Source organism: Pinus tabuliformis, chromosome 3_2 (genome assembly GCF_031772625.1).
Source record: "Pinus tabuliformis cultivar Carrire ecotype Pingquan chromosome 3_2, CPIR1, whole genome shotgun sequence".
Taxonomy (NCBI): domain Eukaryota; kingdom Viridiplantae; phylum Streptophyta; class Pinopsida; order Pinales; family Pinaceae; genus Pinus; species Pinus tabuliformis.
The window spans coordinates 7063771-7085267 of record NC_142302.1 but is presented as its reverse complement, the minus strand read 5'-3'; positions in this window follow the sequence as shown (position 1 = coordinate 7085267).

Here is a 21497-nt window from a genome sequence, read left to right as displayed (position 1 = left end):
AATTACCTGCATATGAATTCTAAAACACAAAAAATAAACAATACGAGAGCATAACACATAAAACACATATACACAGATATTTTCCCCTAGATCCCAAAACCGGGACTACTAGCTTGAATTTTCATTATGTTCCTTTCAATGTTACAATACATATTTATACATGTCGAAGCATCCAATACCATGGACCGAAAACCATCGTGTCCAAAACCATGTGCTAAAAAAATGCACAAAACCATAAGTAGGTCCGCCCAACCTAATATAGGGTCCAAAACCAAAATTTTCTAGGGCGCTGCCCCGGACCCCATAGAGTAGGGTTACCTGCACAACTCAAACCCCTTGTGACTCTCCCCACTACGCAATTGTCGCAACGAAGGGGGGGTTTCGCCCCCCTTCTAACCCCTCGGTTAACTACGTGGGCTAGTCATGGAAAGAATACAACACAACCCAATAGAAGGAGGGTCAGATGACAAGTTGAGCCCATTACATCTGATTTGAATCTCTTACCAAATGGATCATACACAATTCATGCTCTCAGTGTGTTTCTCTCATTTATCCTTTAATCAACTATCAATCCCCGATGAGCTTCTCAATCACTTGTCCTTTTCAAAGTTTGATGGTGAGGACAAAACGTGCGTAATTGAGCACATTTCTGGTTTTCTTCATTTCTGCAAATCTCATGAAATTGATAATGATGATCTTATTTGCATACTTTTCTTCCTCACCCTTGAAGGTCATGCTAATCGGTGGTTTCATACTCTGCCACCAACTTCTGTCCATTCCCTTCTCACTCTCCTCAAGGAACTCCATGAAGCCTTTGATAAGTGTAACCACCAAGATGTCTATGAAAGAATCTATCATTTAAGAATGAAGCCTAGTGAATCAGTTGAGGACTTTGTTACCCTCTTCCTTTACCTCTATCATGAAATTCCTGAATGGTTTGTGGACCTTGACTTCATGAGCCAGAAGCTAAAATGCCTGGTTCATTTTTCCCGACACAGTGAAAACCCTAATTTCCCTTCTCCCTTGACTCTTGTGGATGTGAGGCCCCTCAGTTTGAAAACGAGGAGCCCAACGCCCTGTTTTTTCCTTGTCCTCCTCCCCTTCTGGTCTCAAATCAGGTGCCCCCTTGTAATGGTCGTAAAGCTAGGAAATATGCACAACGAGTACCCCCTCATAGCAGTCACAAAGCTGAGCAATCTACATAGAATGTTCCCAACCCATCTTCTCAGCTATCTCCCACTCCAACGGAGGAAATTCCAAAATGACTTAGAATGCCTATGGAGAAGAATCATTCCTCCATTCCGCAAGAGGAAATCACCATCCATAACCCAAGTCTCGAGTCTAATCTTCATCTCTGCCATCCTCCATCATTTACAAGCCATGAATCCTTGTACCATGACTCGCTTGAACAATCCTCTTCACAAGCTAGTTGCACGCACTCTCTTGATTCTCAAGTTGTTGTCTCAAATTGCGGTCATGTGCAAGGCAGTCTCATTATACAGGTGAAGGAGCGGGAAGTTTAATGCATAATCAATTCCTCTTCTATGTTTCAAAATGGTTCACATCAAAATATTGAGCTTCCATTCTCGATCGATTCTCAATACGCGAATCTTGGTGAAACATCATGCACAATTAATTATTTCGATCAACCACCAATATTGGGTTGTCATCACTCCCATGCTTCTGTATATTGTGATGAACGCCCAATCACATCATGTGATCTATTGTTCTATCATGTACACTCTGACTCAAATCCGGAATGTGTGTTGGTCAAAGAAGACATCCATATCAAAACTTCCTTTGCACCTCACTTGCCCGTGTGTCCTACCATTCACAATGCATCTACATGCGATGGAGATACTCCTTGTTCTCTTTCTTCTTCATCTGATGAGTTATCTCCTCGATCGACACAAGGTAATGAGGTTGTCCATGATGAAAACAGTCTCAACGCACAGGACTCTTCCCACTCGTCATCATCTTGTGTGTTGCATGAAGACAACTCGTCAAGTCAGCTTGTTGAAGCTGAAAATTTTGATGAAGCCTATGATAGAGATGGTTTCCATCCTAAGAGCAGTTTTGAAATCAGCAACAACAACCATCTTCAAGCCATGCATGATCTAGTTCACATCTTAAAATGTAAATTTTCAATTCTGGAAAGTTTCGGGACATGCAAGGGACTCGAGGCACTTCAACGTTCGTTGATGGTTATGTGAGGACCTCACGACTCTAGTATGCCCCTTGAACCAAATCAAATCTAGTTTCTCACACACAATCCACCTATATACATGGTTGCACTCAACATGGACCCCCATATAAAGAATATTTACTATTGCGGGTGTGATATTTCAAATTTTCACTAATGACTAAATCCACGAGTCTGTTATAGCATGTCCATCTTAATGCACCTCTCTTACATCCAATTCAGGTTGGGAGTGTCCATCCCTCATGCAATCATGGAACTGTGAAGTTGATCATCTCAAAAATTATCTTTGTCCAAAATCATACTTATCAAATGTTCTCTCTCGTAATCATCTCCTTGGTCTTCTTCCAAATTTTGCACGTCAAATCTGCCCACTTATCATGCAAGAAATTTCCCTATGTGATGATGAGTGCACAACCTATCACACAAATCAAGTTACTCTCATTGCACCACACCCCAACTGGCTTCACACATTCATAGTGATGGCATACTTTCTATATCTCTATGATGACCACGATTCATGCGCAATTTCTCTCCAGTTACAAGTGGGTGTTCTGTCATATCTAGCGCACAATGAACTTGGTTCCATCGTTCGCAAGATTGTTCAAAAAAAGATTGTTTTCATGTCAAACTGGGAATCTAGCATCTCGACCAACTGCTTTGATCTTTGTTCTAACTTGGATGGCTATCATGCAATTTATCATTTTCCCAATAGTACATCCAATGACAATCACTTCGCGTATTATGATCTTCACCATGTAACATCTTTCTCCTCAGATTCTTGTCAAGAAGGTGAGGCACTTCAACCCATGTTGATGGCTATGGTAGTTCCTCACTGTCTTGACATAACCAACGAGAATGATCATATCTATCTGTTCGTACCAAATTCCCATCGTGATCCCCTCTCTCGAGTCAAGAACCCATCCTCTAAAATATCACGAGTCTTTCAAAACAACCATCACGAATTTTATGATCCAATCACTGAATGGTTGGAAAAATCTTACTTGGCGATTCATGTTGCAGGTAACAAGTTACATTCCTTCCTTGCACTCGCTAAGAAAATTGGTGCAGAAGAGCACACGCTCATAAGAGGCCTCCGAGGTTCGTTGAAAAATGGTAGTCACCAGAGAGGTAGGCATGTGTGTTGGGTGGTTGTGACACATCTTTCTGGCCACATGAAAGACCTTCTCTCTTGTGTGAAAGTTTGTCAAGTTTTTGTATTTTCTGTTGCACACTATTTTTTATCTGCCTTAATCGCCTATATCTTTGTGGTTGCGAGTTGGGTACGACTACGGTGGCTTCACTATAAATTTCATTTCATGTAACCCCAGCTATTTAGCGTAGGAGTAGTGTTTTCTTTCTTGCTTGTCTTTGCTTTCTGGTTTGCATGTTTGTTTGCTTGCCAACTTGATTTCTTTTGTTTTCTTGCTCGCTTTGCTTTCTTGTTGTCTTTTCACTTTTCTTTGCTATTTTTGCTTTGTTTTGTTATATTTGTTGAATACCATGTTATTTTTGGTTTTTTCATTAATTGCTACCCTCTACAGAGTTCTAGATTTTGAATGAGTACGCAGCTGAGATACAAAGAGTCTTGTCACACTGCAACACTTGGGCAGTCATGCTTCTGTCTTCTCTATGATTGGTTAAACCTTCGGCTGATAAAGTCTTGACGGAAAATACGAGCCGTTGTTACATAGTAATTTGTCACCGACCTCGCATTCCCTTATCCCGGACATTGTCGATCCATGTTATTGACAGCTGCCTTGTGTCATGTTGCAAATTATGTGTCAATGTCTTCCTTGTCATCTCAAGAACAATACCTCAGTTCACTACTCTTGGAGCATACCTTTTTTTGCCCATTTTTTTGGGTAGTCACAGGTTAGCAGTTGTTCCACCTGCGAAGATGGCCAAGATTGAACGAGCCCTAGCGAAGTCGTTGCTCTGTCTCTATGTTGCACTCGCGACGAGCTACTTTTGGCAAACTTTTTAAACAAATTTCCGAAGCTTCGAAGTGTAACAACTTCATGGGCGTTCCTAGGGTTGGTTGTTGGATCAGATGAGATCCCCTCTTTCCTTTGGGATGGTTGTTCCACATTTTTTGCAACCTCTCAAAGGGATAAGCTCTTTCTCCCGTCTCTTATGGAAGCTCCTCCTATAAATACTTCCTCCATGACTAAGATCATCTAGCTTCAGAGTTCAAGAATTCAGTAGTAGAAGTAGAGAGTTTTGCTAGAGTATGGAAGTAGCCTCTCATATAACTTAGCTTGGGATGGTTTTGAGTGGAGTTAGCTTGATTGTAAGAGTGTTCTAGCATTAGCCTTTTGGGTAGGAGAGAGAGTTATTCATCCTTTCGGGAGACAGTTCATGAGTGAATGCTTGTGGAGACATGCTGACAGGACCCTTCAAGTAGACTTACGACGTCAAGGCTTGGTTGTAAGTTTTACTTCAACTTACATTAATACAAATCAATAGCTTATTTCCTATATCTTATGTCAAATTGTGTATTGATAGCTTGAAGCTCCTTGACTCTTTAAGTAGATCATTTTTGACGTACTCTATTATGTTCGTGGTTGTGCTCTGTATGTTTTTTTCAGGTACAAGTGATCAGAAGAATGAGAGTTGGAGCAACACAACAAGGACTTCATCGAACAATGATTTGAAGGTAGGCCTTCATGACATCAACTTTCTAAGGAAATTTGATTTGGTATTGTCTTTGTTGTGACTAGACCCACTCTAGGGCTAGAGGGGTTGCCTCTTCCATAGAGGGAACTTTCCTGCATCGCAGCCATCTGCAAGGGAAGCTCTGGTCCAACCATGAACCCGTTTCCTCACTGGGAAACCCTGTGCCTGTACTCAGCCTTCTACTCTGTGTGTTCAAGATCATCCAACTAGTAGAAACAAAGAAGGGTAAAATATAAATGAGAAACAATATGTCAGAGGTCTTACATGCTTCTCTGAAGGAACAACCTCTTCTGCTCTCAATAAGTCGGGATCCCTCTTCTGCCCCAAAAATAAATAAGTTCCTATGCACAGTCCTCTTTAAAAATACAAAGGCGAAAGAAGAGAAAGGATTCTTGCGCAGAGAGGTGAAGCATGCAAATCCACCGAGCTACTAACCAAGATCACTGGGAGTGGAGCAATGTGTGTGTTCCTGCATGACTCCGCTAGGGTACTGTCCAGGCTTGCTGATAGCTAAGCAACACCAGAGATGAAAACTTATACTTTGAAATTTTTTAACTTGCGAGTGAAACTACCTTTCCCGATTTCAAAACATTGTGATCAAGCTGAAACTTGTTGTTGTGTTTAAATTAGTTGGCGAAAGGTGAATCATGTCCATCCATGGGGTAAGTGGGGAAGTCGAAGTGACCTGCACAATGATTCAACACTCCCTGAAAGACCAAGGCCATGTGCTATCAATGGAACAAAAAAGAGAAGCTAGAATTCAATCAGTGTGTCGCCAAGTGTTGTAGCAACTGCAATACCCTCCAAAAATTTAGCTTGCATCCAATTTTGGAGCCTTCCTTGGGTTTTTCATTAATGTTTGCAAGCACTCGGGCTCATCCCGTGAGCTCATGTTGATTCTTTTCACCCTCCTCACTTGACCATTCAATGAACATCTTTTTGCATGTTGGTCACAATGTCATGCCTACAATCATGTTTTGGCCATGCACAAGGTCCGCCTTTGTGTATAAGTTGTGTTTGCTATGTAAACATTCGTCGCACTCACACACAAATTTGTATGCATTTTCACGCAAGCGTTGTCGTAGTTGTTCAACGATCTATCACAAGTGTCGCGCTTGTCGCTCACACCGTAGGTCAGTCAGACTGAGTGTATGTTGTCTTTTTGGTTCAAGGTGTCTTGTCGTCAAGTCATGTTGAGTGTGTTTTCACGAGGTCATGCATGTACAAAGTCACTCATTCACACACTTGGTCATTTTCTTGAAGCTCTGTCGACTTGATCATCCTCCAACAGTCGGACATCTGCTGAGCTGCATTGTGTAGTTTCAACTCTCAGTGATTATGTACTGTTGCATAGAATTGTACATAGCTTGAGGTTGTCTCCCAAGCAGTCTGCACTATGTAACCCTGGAAGAGACTCGACCTACTATCACCCATAACAATGCAAAATGTTACCAGTGAGCCATTTCAATCTGTGTTGCTCGCAAGCACATCAACCGAGCCTCCAGCTGGTCAACCAGAGAGTTTGACCAGTAAATGATCTCGGGCTTCACTCCCCCAAAAAATTGTGCAAAAGCTGAAAAGCATGCCCACTCTTCTGACTGAAGAAACTACACAAACATGTCGGATAGACACCCTGTGTCCTTCATTGTGTCCCTCAAAAAATTGCGCAGTTTTTCCAGCCAATCACCCAGACAGGCGGCTTGTTGCTCGCCCAAAAAACTGTGCAATTTTCATGAGCAGTCACCCAGCTGCCCAGACTCTCACTCAGCTCAGAAAATACACAGCGATGTCCAGCAGATCAGCCTCCCAGCATTGCACAGTTTTTTCCAGCAATACTCCCACAGCCCGCTGCCAGCATCCTGGAGAAATTGCGTAGTTTTTGTTGCCAGTCCCCTTTTGTTGCCAGCACTTCCTCCCTAAAAAAATTGGGCAGATCTGCCCTCTAGCTGAGCCAGATCCTGCAAAAAATCATTGTTGATCTGGATTTTCCATCTCAGTCTCCCAGTGACCTCTGCACAATTTTCACCGATAGTGCTCGGAGCCCGCATCCCGACTTGAAATCTGCCTTGTGCAGTTTCAGAGTCTTGTCCTCTCTCCCAGTCACATGGATCCAAAATCGAACGACAATGCATCATGGTAGACTAGGAGATTTATGGATTTGATTTCGTCTCGTCATGAGTGATTGCAAATACAGGTACATGGATGAGACATGACACAGTGATGAACGAGATGAACATGGAGAGCATGTGAGGAGATTTGTTCGTGAACGGATCAACAAAGAATGCATGTGAGGAGATTTTTTTTCGAACGAACGAATGAGGAATGCATGCGAGGATATTTGTTTGCGAACAAATGAACACATGAAGCATGCCAAAGTACAAGCAAAGTAGCGACGTGCACATGCAACATCAAGTGAACAACAAGACCATTGAAGACTCTGCACACCTTGCCATGTGGAGGTGAAGCGCTGATACACCAAGAGGACATCCATCACTCAGTAGCAGTGCAACTTGACATGCACACCACTAGTAACATGAACACACCAGCTATGTCATGTCGAGTAATGTCATGAGTCATCTCAACCACATCAGTACTATGGGCCACACTGTTGTAATCAATGTAATGTAACGTGGAAGTCCAAGAGACCCACATGTAATCTGAAGAGCCATGTAAAGTTGAAGAGTCATGTAAGTCAAACAATCTTGAGGGAAGTCGAACAGTCACAAGGGCCAGTTTTACCCTTGGCTATAAATACCCCTCATTTGTACATGCAAAAGACTTTTTCACCTTGGCTCCTCCCACATAGCCTTGAGAGTCTATAATCTTTTCTTTGAGGAGCGAGTAGTGGCTCCAATGCCCTATTATTAGGGTTAGTGATGTAATGGTGTAATGATGTGTCTTGGAAATTTCACTTAATTTAGAAGCCTATTAATAGATCAACATGTTTTCACACGTATTCTATTCGTTTGTAAGACTATTCTTTGGATGCTTGTAATGCATGTTGCTTTAACTTGTATTAAGACAGTTGAACTATTTCAGTTTTTTTAGTACATATGTTGTTGCAAATGTGTTGTATCAATTGCTAACGATGTCTCGCCCGTGTGGGCTATCCCATCGAGCACTTAACAAATTCATTCTTGTAAACTTGTTATGACGCTTGTCGCACTCGTGTGGACTATTCTACTAGGTGTTGTACTTGTTATCTGTTCACCTTGTGTTTATGACTTCCGCATCTGTGTGGACTAATCCGCTGGAATTTGCGCATGCTTTGTTGTGTTGTGTGTCTCTAGCAGAGTTGGCACTATTCCCTTTTAACCTGAGACTCACTTCCACCCTCTCCCTCTGAAATGAAAGAACTTTGACACAAGTTACACCAAGAATTCACCAAGTACGGGAACCTCGTTGGTCGAAGACAAAGCATACCACTATCACGTGATGACAAGAAAGAGCTAAGGCATATTTTTAAGATAATGGCAACTGGGCCATCATACTGGATGGGACTCCTACACCAAATGGTGTGAGGTCTAGTTAAGACTTCATATCGAGGAGATCTCCTAAATGTTGGTGGGTCCAGTACCGTGAACACCCATATTAAAAAAAAAATTGTTATTAATATTTTTTAAATGTTATATATCATCTCCATATGAAGAATGAAATAAATTACACATCTTCATTTTAATGGAATGTAAAAATATAAGATTTTTTTTAATTTATATTATTTTGTTTTTAGTTGATTACACCGAGATACACTCTCCAACCTAGTATTGTAGAGATGTTATAATGCAATGTTTAACATTTTGACTAAGTCAAATTACATGAAAATAAAAATAGATAAAAAGATCAATGTAATGTAATGTAAACATTTTAATTTTGTCAAAATAAAATTAAAAATATATATAAATTTATAAAAATAAAATAAAAAATAAAATGGTCCATGGTATTCATGTGGAATCTAGTCTATTTAATGGGGAGGAATTATACCAGCCTAGATGCATCTTAACTCTGAATCTACCAAGCATGCAGAGGGATCAAATCTCTTTTCACTCTAAAAGAGGTTTGCATCTCAAGAGATTCGATCATTCTGAGCACTTGGTAGATTCAGAATTAAGATGGATCTAGGCTGGTATAAAATTATGTTATTTAATATGGACATTAAAATATTTTATTTATGGCTCACACAAAAATATTTTTTTGTTATATATATATATATATATATATTTTTACATGTTATTTATCAACTCTATATTAAATAGTGAACAAATTACATCTCTCCCTCGTGCTAAAAGATAGATTAATTTTGTTTCTTAATTTTCAATTACTTTAACTATCTATATAAAGTTGATGTAAAATTAGGGTGGAAGTTGAAGTATTTTAATTATGGTCGACATTATTTTTTCTTATTATTACTATTTTTTAATTTGTTATGTTAAGTATTATTTTATTATTTTTAAATGTAACCTTATGTGACAACATCTCCCTCACACTAGCACGTAGATTGTGTCTCGACGCAATAAAGATAATTAACCATTTTTTTACTTTTTCTTCTCACAAATATAATAAAATACCAAAGACCCACGGGGCATGGAATAGACGGTGATGGGGTGTGCTATTAAGGCACTCTGTGATGTGAAGGTCACTGGTTTGAAACTTTGTGGGAAAAAATTCATCCTTGTTAAAGGTTGGTGTTGTCCAGGCCAAGTGTGATCTCGGGTGATTTTGATAGCTTATATGCCCCTGGGTCACAGTTTCTCAAGCCAAAGGTTATGCATGCAGTCATCTCAAGACTCACACAACTTAGCAAACAAACAAAAATATTAAAATACCAAATATAGGTATATATTGATTTGGCCCAACCAATATTGTTTAATATTTGACTCTATCAAATCTAGCAACCATTTATTATAAATAGGAGATGTTTTTCTTCTCATTAACCATGGCCATTTTCATTGTCCAACCTTTGATTTTACATTATTCAAGTTTTTCCACTACAGTGAGTTCCATCACTTTCTCCTCTATTTTTTTTCATATGGAGAGCAGTATACATTGCTTGCAAGGATAGAATTCTCAATGAACCCTCCCAAGGAGGAAGTCTATAGAACCAAACTTCAAGAGGTATCCCCACATGTGATGCCAATTAGTAAATACTTTCCTTGGGATTTTTTAGAATTTTATTAAGCATTTCATGGTTTTTATTTTTGTAAGGTTTTCTATTAAATATTTTTAATTTAGATTTATGAACACAACATGTTAATGGGTAATCACTAGGCTCTAGGGTTTTATATATAATTTTCTTAATTATTTGTTGAACTATTAGCAATCTATGGTATAGAGTTTTTTGCTAATTTTTGTTGTAGAAACCACAAAAAATGATTGAGTTTTTTTGGAGAAGTTTAAACATAAAATTTGAACTTTCTCCAACAATCATCATTAGAATTGAAATTTATAATTTTTTTGTCAAATTGCAAATTTTCATTGTTGAAGTTACATTTCTGAATACATAAATAAATCAATGCCCTTAAAACCCCTTATTGCATCTCGATTTTACTATATCAACAATTGATATTCACAATTCCAACAATTATTCTAAATATTTTAGCTAAAATTTAAAAAAAAAAAGATTAAAAAAATATACCAAAAAAATCCAAATTATAACATACTTAGACTACTCTTTTTTCCTTTATAAACCAAATCTAAAAATTATCTTCAATATTAATTATGAATAATGAAATTCATAATTATAAATTCATTAAAAGGACGACAAGGTATACAGATTTATAAATTCATTTTTTTCAATGCCGCTTTTATATTTAGTAAAGCAAAAGCAATTATCAAGAAGGCAAATCTATGATATTTTTCGAAAGATCATTATATTAATAAATTTTTATTTAAAGCTATAAAATTAATTTTAGATTTGTAAGTAAGATATACAAATTTATATTTATAAGTTTCGGATAGATAATGATTAAGTGTATTATTAAAATATGATTAAGTGTATTATTAAAATACTTGTAGATATTAAGTCATTAATTCAATTCTTTATTCTATTTAAATGTTATTTTTTAACATGTAATCTCACCACTATTGAACTTATCAAAAAAGATATATAAATTTACATTTTTCATGTCACTCTTATTTTTACTAAATTCGTTATTAAATAAGCAAATCTACATAAATAAATTTCTATTTAAAAATATAAAATCACTTTTATACTAGTAAGTTAGAGTGTTTGAGGATTCAAAAGGTCTTTAGAATTTATGTTTCGTTGAAATAAATCTAGGATCTCAACTTCTAAATCAACGTGATTACTAGACAACTATGATAGATCTCAACTTCTAAATCAACGTGATTACTAGACAACTATACTTTTACTAAATTTGTTATTAAATAAGCAAATCTACATAAATAAACTTCTATTTAAAAATATAAAATCACTTTTAGACTTGTAAGTTAGAGTGTTTGAGGATTCAAAAGGTCTTTAGAATTTATGTTTCGTTGAAATAAATCTAGGATCTCAACTTCTAAATCAACGTGATTACTAGACAACTATGATAGATCTCAACTTCTAAATCAACGTGATTACTAGACAATATGATGGAAAGTGTTGAATAAACAACTGAAGTGGATATTTAAAGAAAGCAAGGTTTAGTATATTACTTTCCCCTTTTGATACCAGAGTTCTCTCCGTCCTTAAGAAAGATGATAATGGAGATTTTGTATAAAGTATTATAAAAAATAAGTTGTTTTTTTTTTAAATTGACATAATAAGGTTGTAAAGTTTGAATTTGGAAATAATTCAATTAAGGTTAAACAAATTCGACAAGTGAAATATATATGGAAAAAAATGTAGAATGTTTGAAAAATAAATGAGACATTGAAAAAATGCATATCATTTTATAATTTTGACCAATTTACTATGATTGATTGCCACACATTAAACTTCACTTTTACTCTCCATAAACATACTAGAACACCATTTAGTTACATTTTTAGGGTATATAGGAAAAATAAATCAATTACTTTAAGTTATCACCAAGTCCATATGGCCTCTACAGTTGTTTGGAAAACCACTTTCGAAACTAAATCAAGGCTCTCTGAGTGGTTCCCGATTCCTTTTGGACTTACTAAAGTTCCAAACACTTTGATACGACTCATCAACAATATGCTTAGGCCTAATTTGGAAATTTTATTGTTGTGTATTTTAATTAAATCTATTTAAAAAGATAAAATAATTGTGAACCTTCTTTGTCAAGGTTAATTCAAGAAAAATATGATGAAATGCTTTCTTCTTTTCCATGAGAAATATTTTTGTATTTCATATGAATAATATACATGTGTTTATGCTTAAGAGACTGCTTAGACTTAAGAACAAGACTTGAAGCCATTATAACAAAGCTTATTATGTCACTTGTGAAAAATTGAACCTAGGTGGAGAATCATTCCTCCCAACCACCCAGAATAAATCCAATTAAAAAATAGAAGATGAAATGCTTATTTGGTTATCAATCCATTTGATACCTTAAATTTATAATTGATTCTCAAGAAGTTCATGTTAATCATCATAAAGTTCTTAGAAACTAGCCCACTCCTACCGATTAAAGGGTTTTGGGAAGGCATAGACTTTTATAAAAAGTCCCTTCATGACTTCTCTCTCATACTTATCTCCTTCATTAATTGAAACAAAGGTAATTTTGTTATGGTTTTAAACCTCGTACTTCATATGAACATCTAGTTTTCATTTGTACTCCTTTCTTTCCATTGTGGAAAACAAAAAAGCAAAATAAAATGTCCACTTTTGGAGAGCAAATAACCAAACTTATATCTGATTAACATTTATACCATATCACATTTAAGCCAATAACATAGTATGGTTATACTTAAAAAAAACTTTGATTATGGGACAAGCAACAACTCAAGTTAAAACCTTTTCAATATGGTTAGCAACATAAAATGGTTATGTTTCAAAAAAAACTTTGGTTAGTTAATTCACCTTCAATTAGATTATTGGTTTCAAGGGCATAGGTTTCGATATTTATATTAATTTTTCTATTTGTAATCTATTCAATAAAATGGACACAATTTATATGAATAAGCATACTTGAATTCATTGTTTCATCACTTACTGAGAATAAGCTCGTCAATGCCGTGAGTGTGTCTTTGAATAATGGAAGCCCACGGTTAGACACGAAGGAGTCTGTCTTTGATAAGATTTCTCGTTCACTTTTGAAGAGCATTCACCATAGAAATTGTAAAAATTCTCTCTTAAATAGAAACAAAGGAAATTATGACATAGTTATTTTCTGGAAATTATATATTTTTAGTGACATAGTTATTTTGCAGAAATTATATATTTTTAATGTCTTCCGGTTGTTATTTTAATTTCTGTTCACATCTTTATTTCTGACATATACAAATATTTTAAATGCATAAATATTCAGAGTTATTTATTTGACTTCCATTCATTTAGAAGTATGAGTTATATGTCTTTTTTAATTTTATTATGAAGTTGAATATTTTTTTATGGTTGGTTAGATCCATCTTAACTTCGGATCTATCAAGCGCCCAAAGGGATCAATTCTCTTGAGGTGCAAACCATCCCTCAAGTTTTGCACTCAAAAAAGAGGTTTTCACCTCAAGATATTTGATCCCTCTCGGCGCTTGATAGATCCGACATTAAGATGGATCTAGGTGGAATGTTTGTGGTGACAGTAATGCCCCTAGGGGAACCAATACCACAACCCTTTGCCCTCTCCTCCATCTTAGTCTCCACCTTGAATTAGTTGGTGGATAACCCTTGAGTTAGCTTGCCAATAATGGTAATTGTATCCTCCTTCAACATATGCACCCCTATAGGGTAGCTCCTCCCCGAACCCATAGAAATTCCAATTGTGCAATTAAGTGGATTTGTCCAAATCAACTAGCTCTCTAGCATTGGTGACACTTCAATCTTACCCTTTTGTCCACTTTCCAGAACCCTTAGTTGGCCCTAGCTTGAGTTAGTGAGAACCTCACCTTGCACCTACAAAACCCCTAGATCCAATCATCACTTTTCTTCTCAATCTCAAAAAAGTTATAACCTTGAATTATATATACTTCAGCAAAGTGAGCACAAGTTTCTCTTCAATGACATGACAATGACTTACCTTCATAAAGATGATTAATTTCTCCAACCTCTTTAGTCTTGGGGAGTGATAGTCTAGGGACTCTAGTTTCCTCTTTATCATGTGCCATAGGTGGAATTTTTGTGGTGAAACTAATACCCCTAAGGTAACCAATACCACAACCCTTTTCCCTCTCCTCCATCTTAGTCTCCACCTTGGATTAGTTAGTGGATAACCCCTAAGTTAGCTTGCCAATAATGGTCATTGTATCGTCCTTCAACATATTCACCCTTATAGTGTAGCTCCTACCTAAACCCATAGAAATTCCAATTGTACAATTAAGTGGATTCGTCCAAATCAAATAGCCCTCTAACATTGGTGCCACTTCAATCTTACCCTTTTGTCTAGTTTCTAAAATCCTTAGTTGGCCCTAGCTTGAGTGTTGGCTTATTGGGGCCTGACCCAGGTTTAGAGTTAAGTTAGCCAAACAAATCCGGGTACTACTGGCCCTTTCGACAACAATCCTCAAAGCGCGGACTGAGGTCTCACCCGAAGTAGTATGAAAGGGTGCTAGAACCAGGTTTCCACACCCTAGAGATGTCTTATGAGTTCACGTGGTCCACGGTTTGACCCTGCGCGCAAGTTGCTTCGCACACTTTCCCGTGCCTTGCATCTTGATATACTACCTTCACGCAGCCCTACTAGGTGCTGAATGTCGTGCTCTGCATTATTACCCAAGACCTTGCTTATATTCCAATGTTAGTTATCTTTGCCTACTTGAGTGCTTTGAGTTATACTTAACAACATAAAACATTCATATAGGTGTGCACAGTAAATAAACAGTATATTTGCAAGTTATATCAATCATGCATTAACCCAAGAACAGATACAAAATTATAACCAAACTTCTCTTTATTGATTCTTTCCCCTGTTATAGACTCGATTTGCCCTGCCCACTCAGCTGCAAGGGTCCGCGCACTCAGCTGTGGACTACTAGGCCTTTGCGCACTCAGCTGCAAAGCCTTCTCCTACTCTATGACCCAAAGACACACTTTACACTGCAACTCAATCGCTTAGACTTCTCATTCTCATCTTCTATTCTCTATCTCCTTCTTCTACACTTAGAGCCTCGCTCTATTTATACAATACCATGGTCTGTGGACCATGGGTAGGTCTATCTAGCTGACATTACATTACAAAACTAGGGCAGACAATCATGTGACTCTATCATACTTTTGTGCCTCGCACCCGCAATTCGTTGAGATTTACAACAAAATTCGGTCAAAACTTGGGCTTTAAACCCCAAAACATGCCTCAAGGGGATTCCATGCCCAAAAGACCCCCAAAACAAACATCGAGACTCGTCCTCAAGTCACACTGTCAACGCAGCGATCTTTGCGCGGAGTCCCTCCAACTGTTCTCGAACCGTGCTGAGGTCAGCAGTGCACTGAGCCACTGCTTGTTAGATCTGCTGCATACATTGTTCCGAGACCTCTGTCTCGGGAGTGCTTCTCTGCATCAATGTGTGCATCCCCTGCTTGTGTGCGAGCTTGCCTTCAATGTCTGCCATGATGGTGAAGGCCTCATCGATCCAAGGCTAGATGCATGCTTTTAGGACTGGTTCATTATGTCGTGTTGCATCCACTTGCTCCTTCAGTGCCTTAGCCTACTGCATCTGCGCAAGCCTCCGAGTGAGGACCACTGTCTGCACAGTTCCTCGGACATTGTCATACTGTTGTTGGAGTTCTCGTGCCTCTATCTCTAAGCATTGGATGTTGGGGTCCTCCTGCAGAGTTGTGAGGACCTCAAGTGATTCTTCCAACATGCTGGTGCAGTCTCGCACTACACCTCCAATTTCCTCCAATCCCGTTGTGATAGTGCTAGCGCACTATTCTCTGACTTCTGGGGGAGTGGATGGTTGCGCCTTTAACCGCAGCTCGACAATCTGAAGGTTTAGCTCTAATTGAACCTTTGTCATTTCTTCCTTCGCCTCGCGGACCCCTGCTGCTAACCTATGGATCCACGCCTCCGTTGGTATGTCTGCTAGGATGGCTAGCTCCGGGACGCTTTGGCAAGCGTCGTCTATCACCTATACCAATTGTTGACTTTGCAACACCCAATTTTTGCACTGCAAGCTTAGTTGTTCCATATTTATTTTCTGTTCACTGAGGACTTTGAGTGTGCGGTTCTCCCTAGCTCGCATCTCTGCAGTTATCCCATCCTGCAACACATATAATGTCTCACGCGAAAGGGCAACTAGATTAACCTTGATACCTTTCAGTGTGTTAATCGAAGGCCTGTCAGCTGCATTTTATGTCACTAGTGCCCCTTCCGACAACACTATTGTGTTCGTCATCCGCGCGCGAAACGTCTACTCTGCTACCGTGGGTCCAACTGCGAGGTTGGTCGAAAGGGTACCAACTTGAGGGGGGCGCACCTGTAATTCCTGCAATTGCACTCTAAGGGCCCCCAACACAATCTAGTTCTCCTGCATGAAATCTTGGAGAGCCTCATTAGTGACATCGCACACCGTCTTGCCGATTTCATGCAGATCACCCTTGGTTAGGGTGATCGGGTCAATGGACAATTTCGAGGCCTTGACCTTCTTCCGTGATCCTGCCCACTCTGTTGGGTGCTGGTGCTTTAGCTGTGTTGACGTGGTTTGTGGGTATGCACCTCCTTCTTCTATTTCTGCTCCCTCTTCTTCCTGCCCCTGCGAAAGCATTGTTTGGCCCTTGCCTACTTCCTGTGTTGTTGCTGCTGTTGCGGCCTTTTCTTGCTCAACTGCTTTCTGTGCCACATCCCACGTTGTCCGCACTTCTGCTGCTGCTGTTTCCTTCCTTAATTTTTTGGCCAACTGTGCAATGCGCAACTTGGCCTCGTCTTTCTTCTTTTGCACTGTCGACTTCTCGATTTCTGCAATGTCTGGGGTGCACCATTCCGGCGGCCATGCCTCCAGGACATTGAAAATGGCGTCGTCAGTGGCTACAAAGGGTAGCTTTGTCCACTGTTTAGTCAGGTCCTTGCACGCCCTGATATATATGTTATGCATGTCTGCCTTAAATTTTGCAAAACTCTACATACTGTTATAAACCATGGGTGACAATCGCGGCTTACGGTTAATCCACATTCTGAGGTTCATCTACATGAACACCCAAAAGATCTTGCCTTCATGTACCCTTTTAGCATCCTTCATGGCCCAGAGCGAAGCGTACTTTGCGACCTCCGGTAAATCTCTGTCAATTATGGGGAATTGACTATCCTCCAGCAATTCCCAGCTACGAGCACTATAGATAGCAATAGCCATGCATAGTGGAACGTTTTGCCCTGTTTCTGGGCTTCGCGGCAATTCTCTAAAAATTCTGAGCAGAGGAATTTGGACCAGTTAAACTGGACCACCTCTGTGCACTGCTTGGCCAGTGCAACCACCGGCGCAGGTACCTTGTCTGCGCGGCACTTGCACAAAACTTTTTCTGTCAGGATTTGGGTTGCCACGCATACTGCTTTGTCCTTGATGCTGGAGATGGCGTAGCCCCTCTTCTTCTTTTCCAGCTTGTACTTTGTCTTCATGGCCTCCGTGATGGCCAAATCATTGCCCTTCCGTTCCGATATGGCCGTGGGGTCCTCTCCTTTGTACGGAAGCCGGGAGACGCGATGAATCAAGTCTTTCATGATGGGGATGGGTTCCCCCAGCCATAAACACCCATCATGCACCAGGCAGAGCAGTTGCTGGATGACGAAAATGGTTATTGGGGCGCGGTGGAAATGTGGCACCCAGAGTAGGTTCAGTAGCCCGACCATTTCCACTCCGCGCAACCACCTTCGTGGCTCTAATGCTGTCACCACCACACCCACCCCACCCCCCCACAGTGTTTTGTTTCATGAGGTTTCCAGTCTCAAGGTGAGAGAACTTCTCCTGGTCAGCAAGGTCCCAATCTTCGAATTTCAGGCTCGGCATGCGGCCCAGGTGCGTCCCTTCAAACATAATGCCATCTGAGAGGAGCGAGGTCTGGAGAGAGGTCTTGGTCTCATCTAGGTCCTTGGGCACTTTGGCTTTCCCTTTTCACGAGGGGATATAGGCGGGTAGTTTTGTCGCAGAGTGTGTAGGCTGAGTATCCACCTCCATGCCTTCATCTTCTTCTTCTATGATGATAAGAGACTGTAGATCTTTTTCTTCCTCGTCTGTTTCTATAGTGACGACTTTCCCCTTCTCATCCATCGACAGTTTGTTGCGTAGCGGGTGCCACGGGGACACACATACAAGAGCCATTTCTTGTTTATCCTTCTTGGGTCTTGGTGTGCGCGGTGATTTCGGGATTTTTGCCACAATCTCACACCTTCAAGAACATCCCCCACAGTTAGGGCCTACGCGACCTCCTCAGCGGTCATTTCTGTTATGTCCATAACATACTTAGCAGTTTCCATCGTACTCGTCCAGAAATCTAACACTCGCGAACTCAGGGGCTCAATCAATGCTCGGCTCACAACACTTAGGGCTCTGCTCAATCACTCAATCCGCAAATGAACAAGTGTTGTTTGCTGGGCATCCATTTGTATTTTATAGTGCCTTTTGAATTCAAATTCAACCGTTCCCCCCAATTCCGGTTCATTAATGCTTTCTTGGCGGCAGATTTTCCCAAATCTTGCCATAAATCGCGTCTTAAATGCCTGCCGCCTGCTCCACTTGGCCTCAAGTTGAGCATCCCATCGTGAATAGTGACCTCAATAGTCACTTTCTTAACAACTCGCGTGGCAGCACAGCCCCCCGTGCGCGGTCGTGGACCTTGTGACTTTTTGTTTCTGCGTGCAGCTCCAACCTTGTGTAGCTTCTGGGAAGAGTAGTTTATAGTCTCACGCTTCATTCCACTGCTTGGAGCGCTAAGACTATTTTTCCTTCAGCTAGTTAGGTGGCTGCACCACCCATGTAGAGTTCCATCCTGTCTTCCGTCATGGTTCCTGGAGAATCCCCACCTTTTATTGTTACGGTCGGCATCGCGCGTTTCACCATTTACAACGTGCTGCCCTGGTCACTATGCTTAGCAATGTGTGGTCCAAGCCAAGGCATCAAATTAATCAGTTCACGACGACAGTTCTCAAAATTGTCAACATGATCGTACGCACCTTTCCTTACCATCCTAGTTTTTCCGACGAGAAAATCTTCCTTTATCTCTTCCTCCATCTTATTGACTTCCATGTCCACCAGAGTGATTTTCCTTCTTAATCGTACCCTTTATTCTTCAATTTCTTGGAGTCTAAGGTTTCCCTATTGGATTTCGACTTCCAAGGTTCTGCGAACCATCATCCCTACCAGTGTTGGATTAGTCTTTTCAAGTACTAGAGGGCTTACAACATTCGTCTCATATTCCAACTTTGGCAGTGCCTGCGTAGTCAAGTTCTTGCACGTCGTTCGATACGCCCATAGAACCGCTGGTATGCGTAGGTCCCATTCAGTATGTTTCACATTATGGACCCTGTTCAGTACTTCACGCACTTTTTCAAAGGCTTCCATGCAGATAACCTTCTGCGCACTTGTTCTTATCATACCTCCTAGTCCCAAACGGAGGGGTTATTCGTGCCATTGTCTTGCCTGCTCCTACTGTCCAATTGTGTTTTCTACCATGCGAACAGTGTGCCTTCATGCAGGTTGCGCACCATATGCCTTCATCCATCTAGAAAGGTGGGCGCGTGGTCCGTTTTGTCTGGCATACTTGTTTTTTTATCTGCATCTGAGGCTTCCTAAATCGTAGGCACATCATCCTTCTACATTCACGCCAGTCCTAAAAATTTTGCTGGTGCGTACCCCACCACCTTATGGGCGTAGCACACAGTACCCACTTCAGAGCATCAAACCATTGTTGTTCTGGCACTTCTTTTTCAAATTTATTCAAGAAATCATCCACCTCTCTCAACCCGTCATACATAGGCAGATCTATTACCTCAGTTGCCACGCAATGCAGCGAACTTGTCATCATGTTACAGTTGAGTGCGGTTACCTCATGTAACCGGTTCTGCCATCGTTTTATCTCTTCGTCAAAATATGATGTGGAGGAGCTTTCGCTCTCCCATGAGATTCAGCCATCCACAGTGGGATTTACCTAGTCTTGCCCCCACGCAGTTATCTTGCAGATGTAGTCCAGATCGTCATCATTGTCATTGTCGCGCACCAGTTCTGTGTAGCGCCATCGTTCTGCAGGGTCTAAAGGTACCACTACGCATAGTGACTTTTTCTTAAAAATCATCTTGTGCTTCTTTAGATTTATCACTCCATTCATGTCGGTGGCTCAATATATTCCCAGTAGCACGGGATAGGGATTGTTGTCATCAAAATCTCTATCACTTCAAAATCTGCTAGCGTGCTCGCACCTTCGATATCTACCATTATCCCCTAAAATCTTCCCATAGGTAGGATCTTTTGTTGGTTCACCATTCACAATTGAATAGGGGACCATTGCAGCGCGAGCCTGCCCATGTGCTCACACTCCTGCTTTGGCAGGACAGTCGCGTCCGATCCTAGATCCAAAATCATTTGATCCATTTCATATTATCTGATATGTGCGGTCAATCTCATCTCTCTTCCTATTGGCATTGTGTGCTTCCCGAGCTTCCAGACTACGCGTCGTTCTCCTGGTGTGGTTCCATCACATCTAGTTATGAGTTCTTATATCCCCTTCACAACCTTGCTGTCGCGTAGCAACTTCATGCATGTCTCTAAGAATGCAGTGAGCATCGATGGGTCCATTTCTGGTTCCAGTTTGTCTTTACTTCCTAAAGTAGAGGCATCCGCAAAGCTCTTCTTAGCTTCCATGAATGTCTCTTTAGCGTGCTCCAGATCAAATTCAAGTTCCTTCATCGGAGCCTTGCGGACCCAGGTACTTTCTTCGGGCTGCTTGCCTTTGTCATCCCCTGTCGTAATACCACTTCGGAGCACGATATTTACATTTTGGTCTTCCTCGCGCGGTTCAAACCTCATCATTTGAAGGTTCTGAGTCGGGGGAGGTTGGAGTGCTCCTTTATCACGCAACCTTCCTATCAGCCTGGGATAGTCCTCCGTCTCATGATCAAACTGGGTACAATATAAACATGATGGTCTCATCAGATTTGTACAATCATGGGCATAATGCCCCGGTCCTCTGCAATTTTAACATATCAGTTGTCTGCGACCTCTTCCTAGTCCCATTCCACCTCGACCTCATTTGCGCCCCTAAAATCCAGTGCACACCATCTCTGCATTTTTATCAAGGGCCCATGTTTTAGTTGGAACTCTGTAGGTAGGAGTCTGATCCATCATCAGTTCATAACTTCTACAGGTGCGGTCATCATGGCCTATTGACCTACAGAAATTACAGAACAACTGATAGGAATTCTGTGTATACTTCTGTAATAGATGGAAGTTATCTATAGCATGCTTCCCTCCTATCTGACAAATCGCGCACCATAATGCAAGTGCCGCGCTCGGTCTTGCTTGTGCCTCTGGTCTCAATGGCATTAGTCATCCTCCCGCCAGGTAGTTCGCAAAGACT